Source organism: Lycorma delicatula, chromosome 6 (genome assembly GCF_047948215.1).
Source record: "Lycorma delicatula isolate Av1 chromosome 6, ASM4794821v1, whole genome shotgun sequence".
Taxonomy (NCBI): Eukaryota; Metazoa; Arthropoda; class Insecta; order Hemiptera; family Fulgoridae; genus Lycorma; species Lycorma delicatula.
This window is the reverse complement of record NC_134460.1, coordinates 25,418,531-25,434,371: the sequence shown is the minus strand read 5'-3', so window position 1 is coordinate 25,434,371 and position 15,841 is coordinate 25,418,531. Positions and strand designations below refer to the sequence as shown.

The window sequence follows — 15,841 nt, the reverse complement described above, 5'->3', positions numbered from 1 at the left end:
AATATAATACTAAAAGTATTTAATTAAAAAAGTAGATCTGAAAATAATTCCAATTATCGGATCTATTGATTTTAATTCTACTGTTATAGGTACGAACTGGAAATCCCGTGAGGTTAGAACTGTATCCATTCCTGTTCTAACTTCTTAACGGCAATAAATTTCAGGTATATATCTGGTTACAAACATAGGGATTCGTCTGTAACCAACTAACGTGGCTTAAATGCCAAGGAAGAATAAAAGACTAAAACACTTTTATCCCCTGCATATCGAATAAAAAAGGTTGAATAGGATGTGAATGGACCTTTATGCGTCTACTCTTTGAACTATATGAAAATTCATTTTACTAATATTCGCAAATATTTTACAAACATGACGTTAGGTCTTATTTAAATTCAATTTAATTTTATTTCTTGACGACCGACTATTATGAACGTAACAATTTTAACTTAAATGCAATTATACATTTGGATTTTAATTAACGTCTTTTGAGAAATCCCTGATGATGGAGTAACGGCTCCGAAAGTACTCGGAAATATAATTTTAAAATTGTTTGTAAGTGGAACTTTATTTTATACAATTGTATGAAAATAACTTATGAAATAAATATTATTCAAAAATTATTATTTATGATAGATATGAAATTGTGTAACACCGGATAACAGTCTAATACACAAACCCCAAAAAAATTATAATATAAATATATATTTAAAATACACACATATATATATATATATGTCGGAGAGGCGAGGAGATTTGTCAGGGATTCAACGTTTTGTGCTTCACTCATTCCCACCATTACAAGTGGAGAATATATAAGATTACAATAAAGTTCAATTAATAAAAATGAGTAGATAACTCGTACAATGAAATAATTACAAATGATAATTATCACTTATCAATAACTCAGTAGCACACGAATTACAATATAAGATTAATTCAATTTAGAATTCAAATAATATTAAAACAACTTGCGATAGACCGAGGCTCAGGGAAATAACGAATTCGCGACCACCAGGACGTCTGTTCGATCTGGGTTCCAAAGCAAGACTACCCTTTCTCCATATTCTCAAATAATATACCTACTGCATATTTCCTTTTCCTTATTAATTTTATGATACCCCTATCGTCCTGGGATCCCGACTACGTTGACAACCATGTGCCTACCTAGCCTAAGCCTACCGCAATAAAACAATTTAAACCTTATTTTACAAAATATTACTAGTAATAATACATTTCTTAAAACTACTAAAAATACAGACATTCTAAAGAATATTCTCATCGTTTTGTCGGAAGATACTCCACTGTACTTTATTCTCCGACATATATATATATATATACTTATATATATATATATATATATATATATATATATATATATATATATATAAGTCCATTATATACGTGTATGTTACCGTGAAACACCAATATCTGGCAAATGTCGATATTTTCGGGTGAATGTCGACACATACCAAATACGTCGGTGAAAGATTGAAATATTTGCTTATTTTTGCTTATTCGGACCTTTCTCGGTATTAGTCGACAAACACAGATAAGCTTCGGTGGGGACCGAAACGGTAACTAAAAATTAAAAGAAAAATCACCAAATACCAATTTCTAAGGCAGTGATTCCCAAACTGTGCGCCGGAACCACTTTACAGGGGTGCCGCGAAATATTGTAAACGCTTAACAATTAATTGAACCAAGACATTTATAATTATTAATTTAATGTTAATAAAGCAAAAAAATAATGAAGATACACGAGTTTAATTTATTTCTATCTCTTACTTACGAGTACTTTTACTTAGGGAAGGATGCAATGGAAAAATTTTAATTGAAAAGGGGAGCCGCGACTCGGATAAGTTTGGGAACCGCTGTTCTAAAGTAAATAAATTTTGAGAAATCCTCGTAAAAAAAGGAACTTTAAATTTAAGCCAAACGTAACCTACGTTCGCTTCGCTCGCTAACCTCGTCTAAGTTACGTTAAATATACTAATTATATATGTTATTCTACAACATTGCAGGCGATTAATCAGATTCACCGCTTATATAAAAAAAAATTTAATTTTCAGCATTTTATAAATTGAAAAGGTCAGTCAGGATATACAAGATATATTAACTGCATGGATGAACGATAACGATACAAATTAAAGGTCAGATGGTTTGTTCTTTGTTCAATATCTTAATAAAATTTTTTATTCAGCTTTCACCGATAGTACATGCTGAATGCGGTGAATTCGATTAATCGCCTCAAATGTTGGAGAATAAGATATATAATTTGTATATTTAACATTGATTATACGAGGTTAACGAGCATAGATATGTTTCACTTAAATTTAACTTCCTTTTTTTGCAAGGGTTTCTCGTAATCTATTTACCTTAAAAAACTGGTATTGAGTGATTTTTTTTTTAAATTTCTAGTTATCGTTTCGACCACAGCTAATCTGTGTATGTCGATATATACATGCAAAGGTCCGAATATATATATAAGAATAAATAATATAAGAAAATATTTCGTTTTTTCACCGACGTATTTGTTGTGTCGATATTCGCCCGAGAATATCGATGCTCTCTAATTTCGGTCTTTCACGGTAACATATATATTCACATAAAAATTAATTTATAAACAAAATCTCGTTCGGTTTGCAACTTAAACTAACTATTTAACGAAAAGTAATCCTTTTTCACCGTACAGAAGTACTATAGCGCCAAAATGCAAGTGTCATCAATCCTTTGATTGACACATTCATTTTGTTCACCGTAGGAACCGACTGTACAGTGAAAATCATTATTCTTAGAATAGGTAACTTTAACTCAACACTTTACGTGTCTTACATTTCAACACGTCACAGCAAACACGAAGATTGGAAAAGAAAGTGTAAAGCAACAAGTTAATATACTCTCCTATAAGCTGTGAAACTGTTCTGTTACACAAAAGAAAATATTTTTAATTATCTAAACTTCGTGTATAGAAAAGTATTTTATTATAACATCAAGGAACTTTTAACTGAAAAGTTATTTGTTTTGTAGCCTTTGATATTCTGGTTGTTTACACAAATGAAACTTTCCTTTTTTACCGATCGATCAACGCATTCTAATGTTTATTTATTCTAAAGCGTATTTTAAGATTCTACCACAGAAAGGGAAATACAAGTAGAGAAGCTGAGTATCGAGTATAAAATCGATCGATCTTCAACGGATGATGAGGCAGGAGTACGTAGTATTTTATTTATAGGCTTTCCGGTTCTTATAAGAGTACTGCGTATCACATTTTCTACATCAGCAAGGCTTTCATCTTTCTATAAAAACAAATATTATTTATGTACAGTATAAACAACACGTTTCTCAGAAATCTAATGACAACTAGTTTTTAATTTAAAAAATAAATCCTATTTTTTTTAACACATTGATTTTTTTAAAGTAAGATATATAAATTAGCTATCATTTATATTCTACAATTTTATTTAAAATTCGGCTTTTTGAGTAGATTAGCTTAAATTTATTTATCAAAAAAAAAAAGAAAAGTAATTACGGGAATCATTCGCGATCACTGCCGACTCATATAAAATGTTCATCTACAATAACTGTTCATCTTGCTTGTAATTTTTTTTACTCTTGTGGAGAGGAAATAGAAAGGAATAGTGTAATGAAGTAAGAAGCATTTAATATTTCAAAATTATTAATAAAATCATTCATTTACTATTCGTATTGTTTTGGTATATAAGCAGCATTATAATAAACAAAACATAAAAATAGACAGATTTCATTTTCTAATTTTCTTTTGATTCTAAAGGTACGACTATACAAAAAATGATCCGGTACATTAGTAATTATCGATAAGTGGAGAACCCTGATTTCAGAATTATTCGAAAAATGTTAAAAGGAATGCATGTGACTATACTGGTATTGGTATACTGTTTTTGATCCCTCCCACATTCAGGCAACCCCCATTTTTTTTTGTGGAATCAATAAATTTTTATATATTTCACTTTGTAGTTATTACTACGCAGTAAAATATACAGGATGGCGCACCTATATACAGAATGGTGCACTAAATGATCCAATATTTGTTTCGGCAAAAAATCTTTTACGTTAATAATTATTAATGTGTTTTATGTTGGCAGAAGTGACAGCAGTTCATGAATATTAGTTTCTTCTCTTTCCGAGTGCGCTGTTTGTGTATCGTTCCAAAATGGCTGACAAAGGAAGACTGACGGGAACAGCGCGTAAAGACTATGTTGTTTTTAAACGAAACGAAAAGTGTGGTGCTTATACAAAGACGGTTTCGTGCTCATTTTTCAAACTCGATGGTCGCCTTCATTTAAAACAAAACGTAAACTTTACGAAAGATTTAATACTGATAGTTCAGTAATTAAGAGTAAGCGCAAACGACATGCCGATGTTCGTTCTCCACAGAATGTCGAAGCTGTCAGAGTAGCATTGCTGAGGAGCACGGGAAAATCACCAAGAAAAGCAGTGGCACAACTCGCAAATTCTAGGCGATGTATGCAGCTAATTTTAAAACCCGATTTTCATTTGTATCCGTACAAAATAATAATAATTTAGGCAGTGTTGCCTAAATTAACGGTTGACAACAGACATCAAATAATGACATTCGTTGAACCAAGACATATTGTTGAACAACGTATGGTTTTTAGATGAGGTACATTTTCACCCAGACGGGGTTGTAAATAACCCACCGGGTTGGTCTAGTGCTTAACGCGTCTTCCCAAATCAGCTGATTTGGAAGTCGAGAGTTACAGCGTTCAAGTCCTAGTAAAGCCAGATATTTTTACACGAATTTGAATACTAGATCGTGGATACCGGTGTTCTTTGGTGGTTGGGTTTCAATTAATCACACATCTCAGGAATGGTCGAACTGAGAATGTACAAGACTACACTTCATTTACACACTTGCATATCATCCTCATTCATCCTCTGAAGAATTATCTAAACGGTAGTTACCGGAGGTTAAACAGGAAAAAGAAAAAAGGGGTTGTAAATAAACAAGATTTGCGGTTTTGGGCTTCCGAAAATCCACATATGCTTCATGAAAAGGTGTATCACCCTCCAAGAATTTCGGTACGGGCCAAGTCATGGGGTAACAGGGCCATTCTTTTTTGAACAGTGAACGTTACCTAAACATACTGTGTAATGATTTTGTTCCTCACCTTCTTTCAAAAGGATTTCAATTAGAAAACGTATGATTCATGCAGGATGGAGCCCGACCACACAAATCTAAATGTTGTTTTATAAACATTTGGCATGAAAATTTCAAAGAAAATGTCATTTCAAACCGATATCCTAATCGTTTTGCGTGTGGACAGAACTGGCCCCCGAACAGTTCCGATTTGAATCCGTGTGATTATTTTCTTTGGGGATTTCTAAAGTAAACGATTTTTCCCTAAACATCCTCGTATATTGATGCAACTGCGAATGCTGATCATTGAGGCGTGCAACGACATAACCGAGGATATGTGTCGTCGAGTTATTAACAACATAGGAGTTCGAGTTGAAGAAGTTGCTAGACGTGATGGTGGTCACATTGAACATGTGATAAGCAGAACAGAATCTCCAAATATATAGTAAACACGTTGTATTTTACTTTTCTGTATTGCAGAAATATTTTTTACAAAACCAAATGTAAGATCATTTCGAGCGCCACTCTGTACATATACTCTGTTAGTCGAATACGAATAATACAATTTTAAGTGATTTTGTAAAATCCAACTTCCATGACCGAACAATAAAATGCTAACATAAAGGATTACTTTTGAGGTAAATAAGTTACACTGTAATCAAAAGACAATAAAACTTCATTTCGTTTAGAAATAGTTCAAGAGATGTAATAAAAATCATTTATCTTAGTTTTAAAAAGAATACCAAATAATAGATTCGCTTCGACACCACTTTTATTTGTATTAAAATGTTGAGTGTATTTTTTAAATCTTACTCTATTACCGCTGTTTTCATTATTGGTGATCAGAAGGAAGGTATACTAAATAAAATAAGTCTCAAAGCAGTGCAGTCCCTGAAATTTATACCGATGTTTTTGTGCCATCGAAACGTAGTTTTTACAAATAGTCCTGTTTTTGATTGTTAATTTTTACAATAAAATAGTTCCTTACAATGTCCCCTTTTATTTCGTTATAATTTATTTATTTACCATGGAATTCCGAGAAGGTACAATTATCCGATTAAGACTAACTAGGCGGCCGGCCTCCGTGGCGAGAGTGGTAGCGTCTCGACCTTTCATCTGAAGATCTCGGGTTCGAATCCCGATCAGATATGGCATTTTCACGTACGCTACAAATCATTCATCTTCATCCTCTGAATAATGCCTAACGGTGGATCCCAAGGTTAAAAAAAAAAATAGTAACTAGACGAGCAATACAGAACAAGGTCTTGTTGGTACTGTAGAGGAGAATGGGTTTGGAAGAGAGGGTTTTCTTTGAAAATTGATCAGGTATTAATCAAGAAATTCGAAGAACGTCAATAAGCGTCATGGCCTTTCTCTAGAAATATTACTCAATTTTACATTGCCTTTAGTTTAAAAGAAATTAGACTAAGAATTAGTATGAGAAAGTTCCTAATCCGAACTTTATTCTTTCTTACTCTTCTTTTCATTTTGACAAGCGCGCGCGCGCGCACACACACACACTCACACACATACACAAAAAAAATATCCTATGTATTGGTATTGATAGTTTTAACACACCAACTTAAATTTAACTACAGAGAACATTGATCTACTTTGCAATAAAACATAAGTGAAATATATATTAAACTAATTTCGGAATTCCAACAAAATTATTAATATAATGTAGTTGTAATAATCCTCTATTCCATTTTTTTTTTATTTATATATAGCACATTTCAATTCTATTTAAACTGGTTGGATTTAGGAAAAAAATAAATTTTCTGCAGTAATCACTTAATTACAGATTTATTTTAACTAAAATAATAAATGAATCATCAACATCCAACGGAGCGACCATCTTAACGCAGATTCCCGTGCATTAAATAAAACCTCCCTTATCCGGATAATTGCCGTGAAACATTCTGACCGAATAAGGAAGGATTTCATTAAAAAAACAAAAATAACCTATGAACATAACAAAACAGCGAACGTAATAATAAATTAGTCATCAGAAGTCATATTATAAAATAGTAAGTTTATAATAATAACCTAGCAATTTTGATGCAAAACATGTTTAACAAAATTATATTAAATTAAATCAGATGAAGGGAAGAGATTACATTGAGGGACTCCAATTCTCGAAGAGGATTGGACCGAATAATTGGCTGATTTGTGTGACATTTTAGAAGTCCCCGGATATCCAATGCATTTAAAATCTATGATTTGGCAACCGTAAGCGATTGCGTGTGATGAGTATACACGAACAGAGGACGATAGCTTGATAGTGATTCTATATTACCATATATATATATATCAGTAGATATTGTCAATTAGAATCCAGCAATGGAATAGTAGTCAGGAAATTATTGAGAAGCCGTTAAAATATAAATGGATCGGCCAGACGTCGGACTGTAAACGTCATGAACGGGAAAGCTACCGCTTATCTTTTCCAGTTCAACACAGTACATTTAATAATAAATGTTGAGTATTTTTCAGCTTATTAGAGAATAATATCATTTAAAAGTAAAATAATATAATTTAAAAGTTTTAAAGAACATTTCTTGGAGGCACCTCCCTGTAAAAAATTTTATTTTTATAAATAAATTTTCGGCTGGCTTTACCGTAACCGAAACGTATGAAAGCTACCAGACTTTAGTAACAAGTAAATCCTCAAAACTAAATATCTATTTTCAAGAGTAACCAGTGTACCGTGCCAAACTTGCATAAAAATCAGGAGTGAAGTACTTTTATCACTTTATCAGGAGTGAAGCACTAGTTTTATCACTTAGCTGAATATATTTTTTTTTTTTTTTTCATAAAAATACGCCAAGCTCACCGAAATAGAGTGAAATTCAATTCTATAAGTGATATAGTTTCTCCATTCATCACCGTTCTCACCGTATAACTCACATCATTATTCTCAAATAAAGTAACTACAGTGATAATTGTATTTCGGTGAGCCCAACGAAGATTACTTTGAATCGTGTCTGTGGACTCAAGTAATTTACGTTCAGATTCTAAGAAAGACATAAGTTGTTCTAACTTAGGGAATTCATTAAGTTCTAATGATCGTTCCCAGTTTCTTAAAGTATTTAGATTTAAGTTTTGTGTAATTAACCGTATTACAATAAATTCTAAATAATCAATATTTAGATTCTTCAGTGCAATATTTGAATTAACTTGATCAATGAATTTAGATAAATTTTCAGAATTTTCCTTTTTTAATGGTTTTAAATTAATAATTTCTAAAGCATGTTTAGCTGAATTAGCCTTATGTTATCATAATGAGCTTCAAGTAGTTCTATTGCAGTTTCATAATTTTCAGACGTTACTGATAATTTTTTTATTACGTCAAGAGCATTGCCTCTTAAGAAATTTGTAAGGTAATAAAATTTTTCAACATTAGAAAATTCTTCTCGGTTATGAACTAAACTATTAAAAAGACAAAAAATTTATGCCAAGCCTTCACGTTACCGTGAATGGGCTCAATTTGTATACAGTCGGGCTCAACAGCAAAAAGAAAGACCGGGATAGATAATGTAATGTTTATATAAACCGATAATGTAGGCATTTCTATTTTGAAACTATGAATTACATATTACGTTATAGTAAGGAACTGTTTCAACTTAGTAATTTTAAAATATTTTTATTTTTGCCGCAAAACAATGAGTTAACAATGTAGGATATTATGCCTTACTAGATCAGGGCCAATTATTCCTTAACTGAGAAAATTTCCGAGGTTATTACTCACAGAAAAATCACTTTGATGGTATATCGATGCTTGAAGATATATCTGCCCGCCATTCCGAGTAAATAAATAAAAATCAGCCCTTTCTATCAAGTAGAACACCCACACGGACTGGAAATAGGTTTTGAGCACGTATTTTACCTGTTGCAGGAAAGGAAAGAGAAAACAACGGGATTGGGAAGGACAAGAAGTGTTGTAAATGGTATATAGGTTTTTACCAGACCCACCGGGTTGGTCTACTGGTGAACGCGTCTTCCCAAATCAGCTGATTCCGAAGTCGAGAGTTCCAGCGTTCAAGTCCTAATAAATGCAGTTACTTTTATACGGATTTGAATACTAGATCGTAGATACCGGTGTTCATTGGTGGTTGGCTTTCAATTAACCACACATCTCAGAAGTGGTCGACTTGAGACTGTACAAGACTACACTTCACTAACACTCATACATATCATCCTTAATCAACCTCTGAAGTATTACCTGACGGTAATTCCCGGAGGCTTTTTTTTTTTGTCTTCAGTCATTTGACTGGTTTGATGCAGCTCTCCAAGATTCCCTATCTAGTGCTAGTCGTTTCATTTCAGTATACCCTCGTTTCAATTCAGTGCCTCTAATTTCATTTCAGTATCCTACATCCCTTACAATTTGTTTTACATATTCCAAACGTGGCCTGCCTACACAATTTTTCCCTTCTACCTGTCCTTCCAATATTAAAGCGACTATTCCAGGATGCCTCAGTATGTGGCCTATAAGTCTGTCTCTTCTTTTAACTATATTTTTCCAAATGCTTCTTTCTTCATCTATTTGCCGCAATACCTCTTCATTTGTCACTTTATCCACCCATCTGATTTTTAACATTCACCTATAGCACCGCATTTCAAAAGCTTCTAATCTTTTCTTCTCAGATAAGATTAGAAGCTTTTCCCGGAGGCTAAACAGGAAAAAGTTTTCACCAGATTTTTTTTAAAAATATATAACATTACTGTGTAATAATAACGCTGCAGAGCAGCAAGTTTTTTTAGTTTTATTTTATGTACAATGATATTGCTGATAAAAGGATATTTTGAACGATTTATAGAAAAAATATTATTTTTTTTTATACATACAGAATTTCATAAGGTATTAATTTTTTTTAAAAATGCTTTACATTAAAATTATATCACGTTTTTTGACCTTAAGCAGAGTTTTGGTGGGATTTCTATGACCGGATGCGCTTCCTGATATCATCCTATTAAACGATAAAAAAAGCACGTAATATTAATAAATCGTCATCAATTTATTTATCATGTCAATTGTTATTTAACAATAGACTTAAACTAATAATATAAACTGATTTTAGACTTTTATTAATAAGAATAAAAAAATTAAAATATTTAGTATAAACAAGATGTAACGTAAAACATGATAAAAAAAAAATTAACTAAATAAATCGCAAATACTTATATATATATTACCAGAATTTAATTTCTTCTTTTTTCCTATCTTTCTTATCAATTGAACTCAACCACTGAACTGAAACAAAAAAATAAATAAATAAATATTATTATAAAAATAAATAAAGATTTATTAAGAATAAAATTCTTTAATAACGGCAAAAAAAAGTATTTATAGATTAATGAAAACTAAACATGTTTTTAAACGATCATAAATAATTTATGTTTTAATAAAATGAATAATAAATAAACTTAAATTGACGAAATAAATTATTTTCTTATTCGTAATTTATAAATCGACTTACAATTTTTAAATAAAACATTTTCACTTATAACTTAGTTTGAAGTATTTAAAGATACATAAATATAAACCGTATTGCAGCGTAAAGATATGGACATAACTATTAGTAGACAATCTGCTACAAGAATCGATTTAGTAAAGTAAGAAATGAAATCAAATTAAAAAAATTTCAAATACAAAGGAATTAACATAATTACTTTTATCTACCACCACAAATATAGGAAAACATTAAGAAAATAATTCTTTTTTTAGCGCACTGGAGACACCGAAGTCAATAAATAAAAATAAATTTATTTGTATTAAATAAATAAACAAACAAAATCCAATAATGCATTATCACAACAGGCTATCCTAAGATGACCGCCTTCTACATCAGTAATTTATAAAAAATTAAGATATTAAATGGACCTTAAAAATAAATTGTAAATCAATCTTTCACCGAATATCTTTTATAAGCAGAACAAATTTTAAGAGACGCGAAAAAGTAACATACAAAAGTTACACAATTCTAAAAAAAATGTTTTGAGCAATTATTTTAAATATAGAATCCAAAAAACAAAGAAAATATACAAATACTACATAATACCATGAAAATAAATTAAAAAGTGTATATGATAATATTATGTTCCAGTCAAGAAAGATGGCTGAAAGAATCCTGAGTCCGCTGTCAGCTTGAGTCCGCTGTCAGCTTGAGTCATAAGATGAAAAGAAAATGTTGAAGATATCTGAGCTGGTCAACGCAAATTCGTATTCTGGATAAAGATATCTTGATCAAACGAATTAATTTGGGTAAGATGGATATTTCCTACAAGGAGACTGCCTTGAAACATTACTTTGAGTAGGGTTTTTGCAATGTTCCACAGTCCCTTTATAAACAAATCATCGCCTTTTTACCGGGTAATTCAAAAAGGACTACACAAATTCAAAAGTATATAAAACTTTACTGAGATAATTTAATTCTTGAGGTCTCATTTCATAGAAAAACATCGAGTTTATCGCCCAACATTCATTTTGGTTCGATATGGCTTCCATTTGTAATGCGACATACATGTCACCTGAAGTCAGACTTCATTCCAGACTGTAGCCAGCAAGTCGGGCATTCATTTACACTGTTTCATTCCAGAAACTCGGTTATCTAGTTCAGAGAACAACGACGTAGGACAGAGAAGACGTCCGAAAGAAGCCTACAGCGAAGGCGAAGGCCGAGTCAAACTCACTGACGTAAATGTCTACCGACGCATTTACATCGGTGGCATCCCAACTGAGGACCGGCTGGTGACTGTGATATGTAATCGGTTAGAGGGTCAAAAGACTACCTCCGTTAAAACCCATCACGGCTAGAAACGGGAGTGGGTGTGGCGATCGTAATCATCACAAGGCCGGTTTCTTCCCCTACGGGGGTTGTGATGTTTCATTCCAGACTGTAGCCGGCCTCGCGAGTGGTAGCGTCTCGGCCTTTCATCTGGAGGTCCCGGGTTCGAATCCCAGTCAGGCATGGCATTTTCATACGCTACAAAGATTGTCATTCATCTCATCCTCTGAAGTAATAACTAACGGTGATCCCGGAGGTTAAAAAAAAAAAAAAAACAAGACTGTAGCCAGCAAGTTGGGCCTTACATCTGCAGCTGTGGCGTTAATTCAAAGTTTTAGTTGAAGAAGATTAGCAGGCAAAGATGGTACACATTAACCCGATTTTTAATAAAACCTTCACAAGAAAAAATCTAGCGGGGTCAAATCTGGGAAGTCAGGTGGCCAAGCAATTGGACCTTCACGACCGATCCATCGACCTAGAAATAGAGTATCAAGAAAATCTCGGACTTCTCCATCTTGCTGATAGTACGACCATCTTGGTTAACATCGTCTAACTGAGGAATTACAAAGATTTTGAAGCATGTTCAGATAAACAATACTGTTTACCGTTGTCTCCTGAAAGAAGAACAACCGGCTGTTTAATTATAACACAAAAAATAAGAAATCCTATCATCCGGTTTATTTACGACCTTAGGGCTATCACGAATGTGTTAAAAAGTTTCATGAGGGTTTTTGGTACCCCATTTTCGGCAGTTGTGGGTGTTCGTTCACCTTGCCACTGATGTGAAACGTTGATTCGTCATTAAAAATTACATTGTCTAAAAATATATCGTTGTCTGCAATCCTACTCATCATTCCACACAAAACTACGGCCGAGCAACTTTCTCGTCGTCTGTAATTTGTTGAACCATGGTTAGTTTGCATGGCTTCAGTGCAATCGTATACGTAATACGCACCAAACAATCGTTTGTGGAATGATAACGTAACACACGTCGATTTGATTTCTTCGGACTACGTGCAAAGCTTTCTCTGAGTTGTTCCACAGAAGTTTCAGGGACATGTAGGCGTCTTGGTGATTTTGAACGTTTAAGAAAACAGCCTGTCTCAACAAAGGTTTGGCAAGATATAAATTGTATGCCTACTAGGAGGCTCCCTACGGTACTCTTTACGAAAACTACGTTGAGCTGCAGTTTCTGACTGCAAATCATAAAACCAAAACACACAGCGAGCACGTTCCGCACCAGTAAATGGATCCATTTTTTGTAACACTGGTGACATTTTTATCAACGTGGGTAGCTGAATTTTATAAGTTGTGAAGCCTTTTTGAATCATCCGGTATTATCGATCCTTTTTCTTTACATTACTTTTCCTCATTGGCATTTCATAGGTTTTTGGTTAGTTGCCCACTGGATCCTTGACAAAACAGTGTGGCTCACTACATACTTTGTGAGGTTTATTGATGGTGGCAGATTTTTCTTTTGAAAGTTCAGAAGATTCTGCTTTCATTCGTCGGCTGTATAAAAAACCCAACCTGGGTCTGAAGCGCTTATATATTTAAGCAGATTCTTTTATCCCCTCGTAATAGATAAATTCATTTTATATATATCCAGTAATAATATGTAGCCAATTGTCTAACAATATTTATTATCTAATAATTAGACAAATAAAATATTTTCATAATAAATTAGTCTGTAAGGTGAGAGAATTGGTTAGAAGGGAACGGTTCGGATACCAGTACGTTAAACAATGTGTTAAGTAACCTATATTCTCGGTATTATTATTTAAGACAACTGTTTAGTTTCAGTTCCAATCGCGGGTGGTGATGCAAAACCCTTGCTATATCACAAAAACAAATTCAAACGGACACAAATGATATGTTGTAGAAAAAATAAGTTAAATTATTTGCTTCAAGAAATATCGTGAAACAAATAATTGTAATTTTAACAGAATAATTCTAAAAAAAACAAAAAATGACAAACCAAATCGTTTACATTTTCAGTACTAGAACGAAACACTTTAATTAATATTAAAACAAATAATATTATCTAACAGGAATGTATTTTACCTCTACAAAAGCATACAACCTAATAAAACGGGTAGTATTAGAAGGGGTGAACCAGAAAATAAATAAAAGCAGAGCACACGTATACACTGCAGTGTTTATATAAGCAAGAAGGTAAAAAAAAACAAAAAAAAACAAATTCAGAGTAAAACCTGGTTGATATGATACCAACAGCCGACATCAAGACAGGGATTACTTTCAGTGAGTGGCTGGAATAGGAGTAGTAGCAGAGAGATGTTTTTCTATCACGGATGAACACTCATGTTCACTCGTTCTTCGTGATACGAATATGAGTGAGGGAACGAATATACCTCTACGAGCAAATAATGATTACGTACATTTTTAAAATAAATGTACTATTATATTTTTATATCAAATAAGAGAAAATAAAATTATTTCAACAGGATACACTAATAATAGTCGAATAAATTTAAGTAAAGAAGATAAAAATTAATTATAGAATAAAAAAAGCCTTTTAGGTACGAATGCGTTTACGCGCGTGAATGTGTATGTGCGTGTGTGTATTATTTCATTACAAACAAAAGGAAATAAAGAAAATCTGATATTGCTTCAAAGAAATTTAATAGATACATTCACAAAAAGCAAATCCTACGTGTATAGTACAGGGTTTCTCTATTCGAAGTTAATTAAATTTTTACCGTATTCTATATTTAATTCTTATGAAAATTAAATCACAGAAAACCGCTGAGTCGAGATAGAGAGAGAGAGAGAGAGAATACTCATTTGAGATACAAGGAAAAAATTTTCCACAGTATTTTTTATACGTTCAAATCTTATTAATTTTTCCTTCTTAAATTATTTCGATAAAATACAAAATGATTGAATAAATAACAATAAAAAGCATTTCCCGATATATAGTTACATACAGAGTTTAATATCACAACTATTCTTGATTGAAATGTATTGCTAAAAATCACATAGTCTTGTATGTAAATAACAAAAAAAGTCTGATGTGGACAATACATGATTTCCTTGTACGCCTACTAAATTACATTTAAACATTTTTTTTTTTAATGTAAAGTACATAAGTTTTATTTCATTAAAAACTTACATTTTTTCAAGTTTTTCTTTTGTTACTGAATTATTATTCATCGTAAAAAATGTTTTACATAAAAAAATAAATAAAAGTTAATAATTATTAATAAATCAATGTATTTAAAAAAAAAAAAGTTAAAAAAAGGACATGAAGTCTGATTCGAACCGATATTCCTTCCCCTAAAATCCAAATACTTCATTAATTATAATTTTATTTGGCTGTAACTCTGGAACCAATGAAAATAAGTACCACTTATGATATATCGTTGAGAAGCTCTCAATGAGGGCTTATTATAGCAGTTAAGAATAAGTTAAAAATCCAAATGTTTTGGATTTTGGGCTTTTTTGGAGATTTTTGATCGGTTTAGTTGTTAGAATCATTGAAATAAATAAATGAAAAAATATTAAATTTAAATAAAATGATAAATATTTTTAATTAAGTTGTGTGTGCGTCAGAAACAACCCACAGTTGTGGGACTTTCCCGGAAAAGTTGCATTTAGCTGCATGACGGAAAAGTCCTACAACTGTGTTGTCAATTTTTTTTTCCTAAATATGTATCCTCAAAGAATAGATTATATGAAGTGTTTTCTGCAAGAGAAAGTCAAAGGATATTTGCAAAATTATCAATATATTTATCTAGAAAAGTAGCTGAAAAATTCCTCTGAAAAGATCGCTACAAATAATTCAATAAATATTACTGGACGTAGAGGTTTACAGAATACCCCATTGGAAGCAGCAATGTGTATAAAGTGATTTTTTATAACAAAGAATTTATATTAATTTGTTACTTAACTT

At 32.0% G+C, this 15,841-nt stretch overlaps 1 protein-coding gene across 2 annotated transcripts in view; it reads right to left on the bottom strand.

The window, feature by feature from the left end:
• Src64B (Tyrosine-protein kinase Src64B) overlaps positions 1 to 15,841 on the bottom strand; it is a 350,311-nt gene that overhangs the window by 226,968 nt on the left and 107,502 nt on the right. For both annotated transcript variants that reach the window (XM_075369448.1, XM_075369451.1), the window contains exon 2: positions 10,337 to 10,394. The gene's annotated coding sequence lies outside the window, so the exon portion shown is untranslated. The remainder of the gene's footprint in view (positions 1 to 10,336; positions 10,395 to 15,841) is intronic.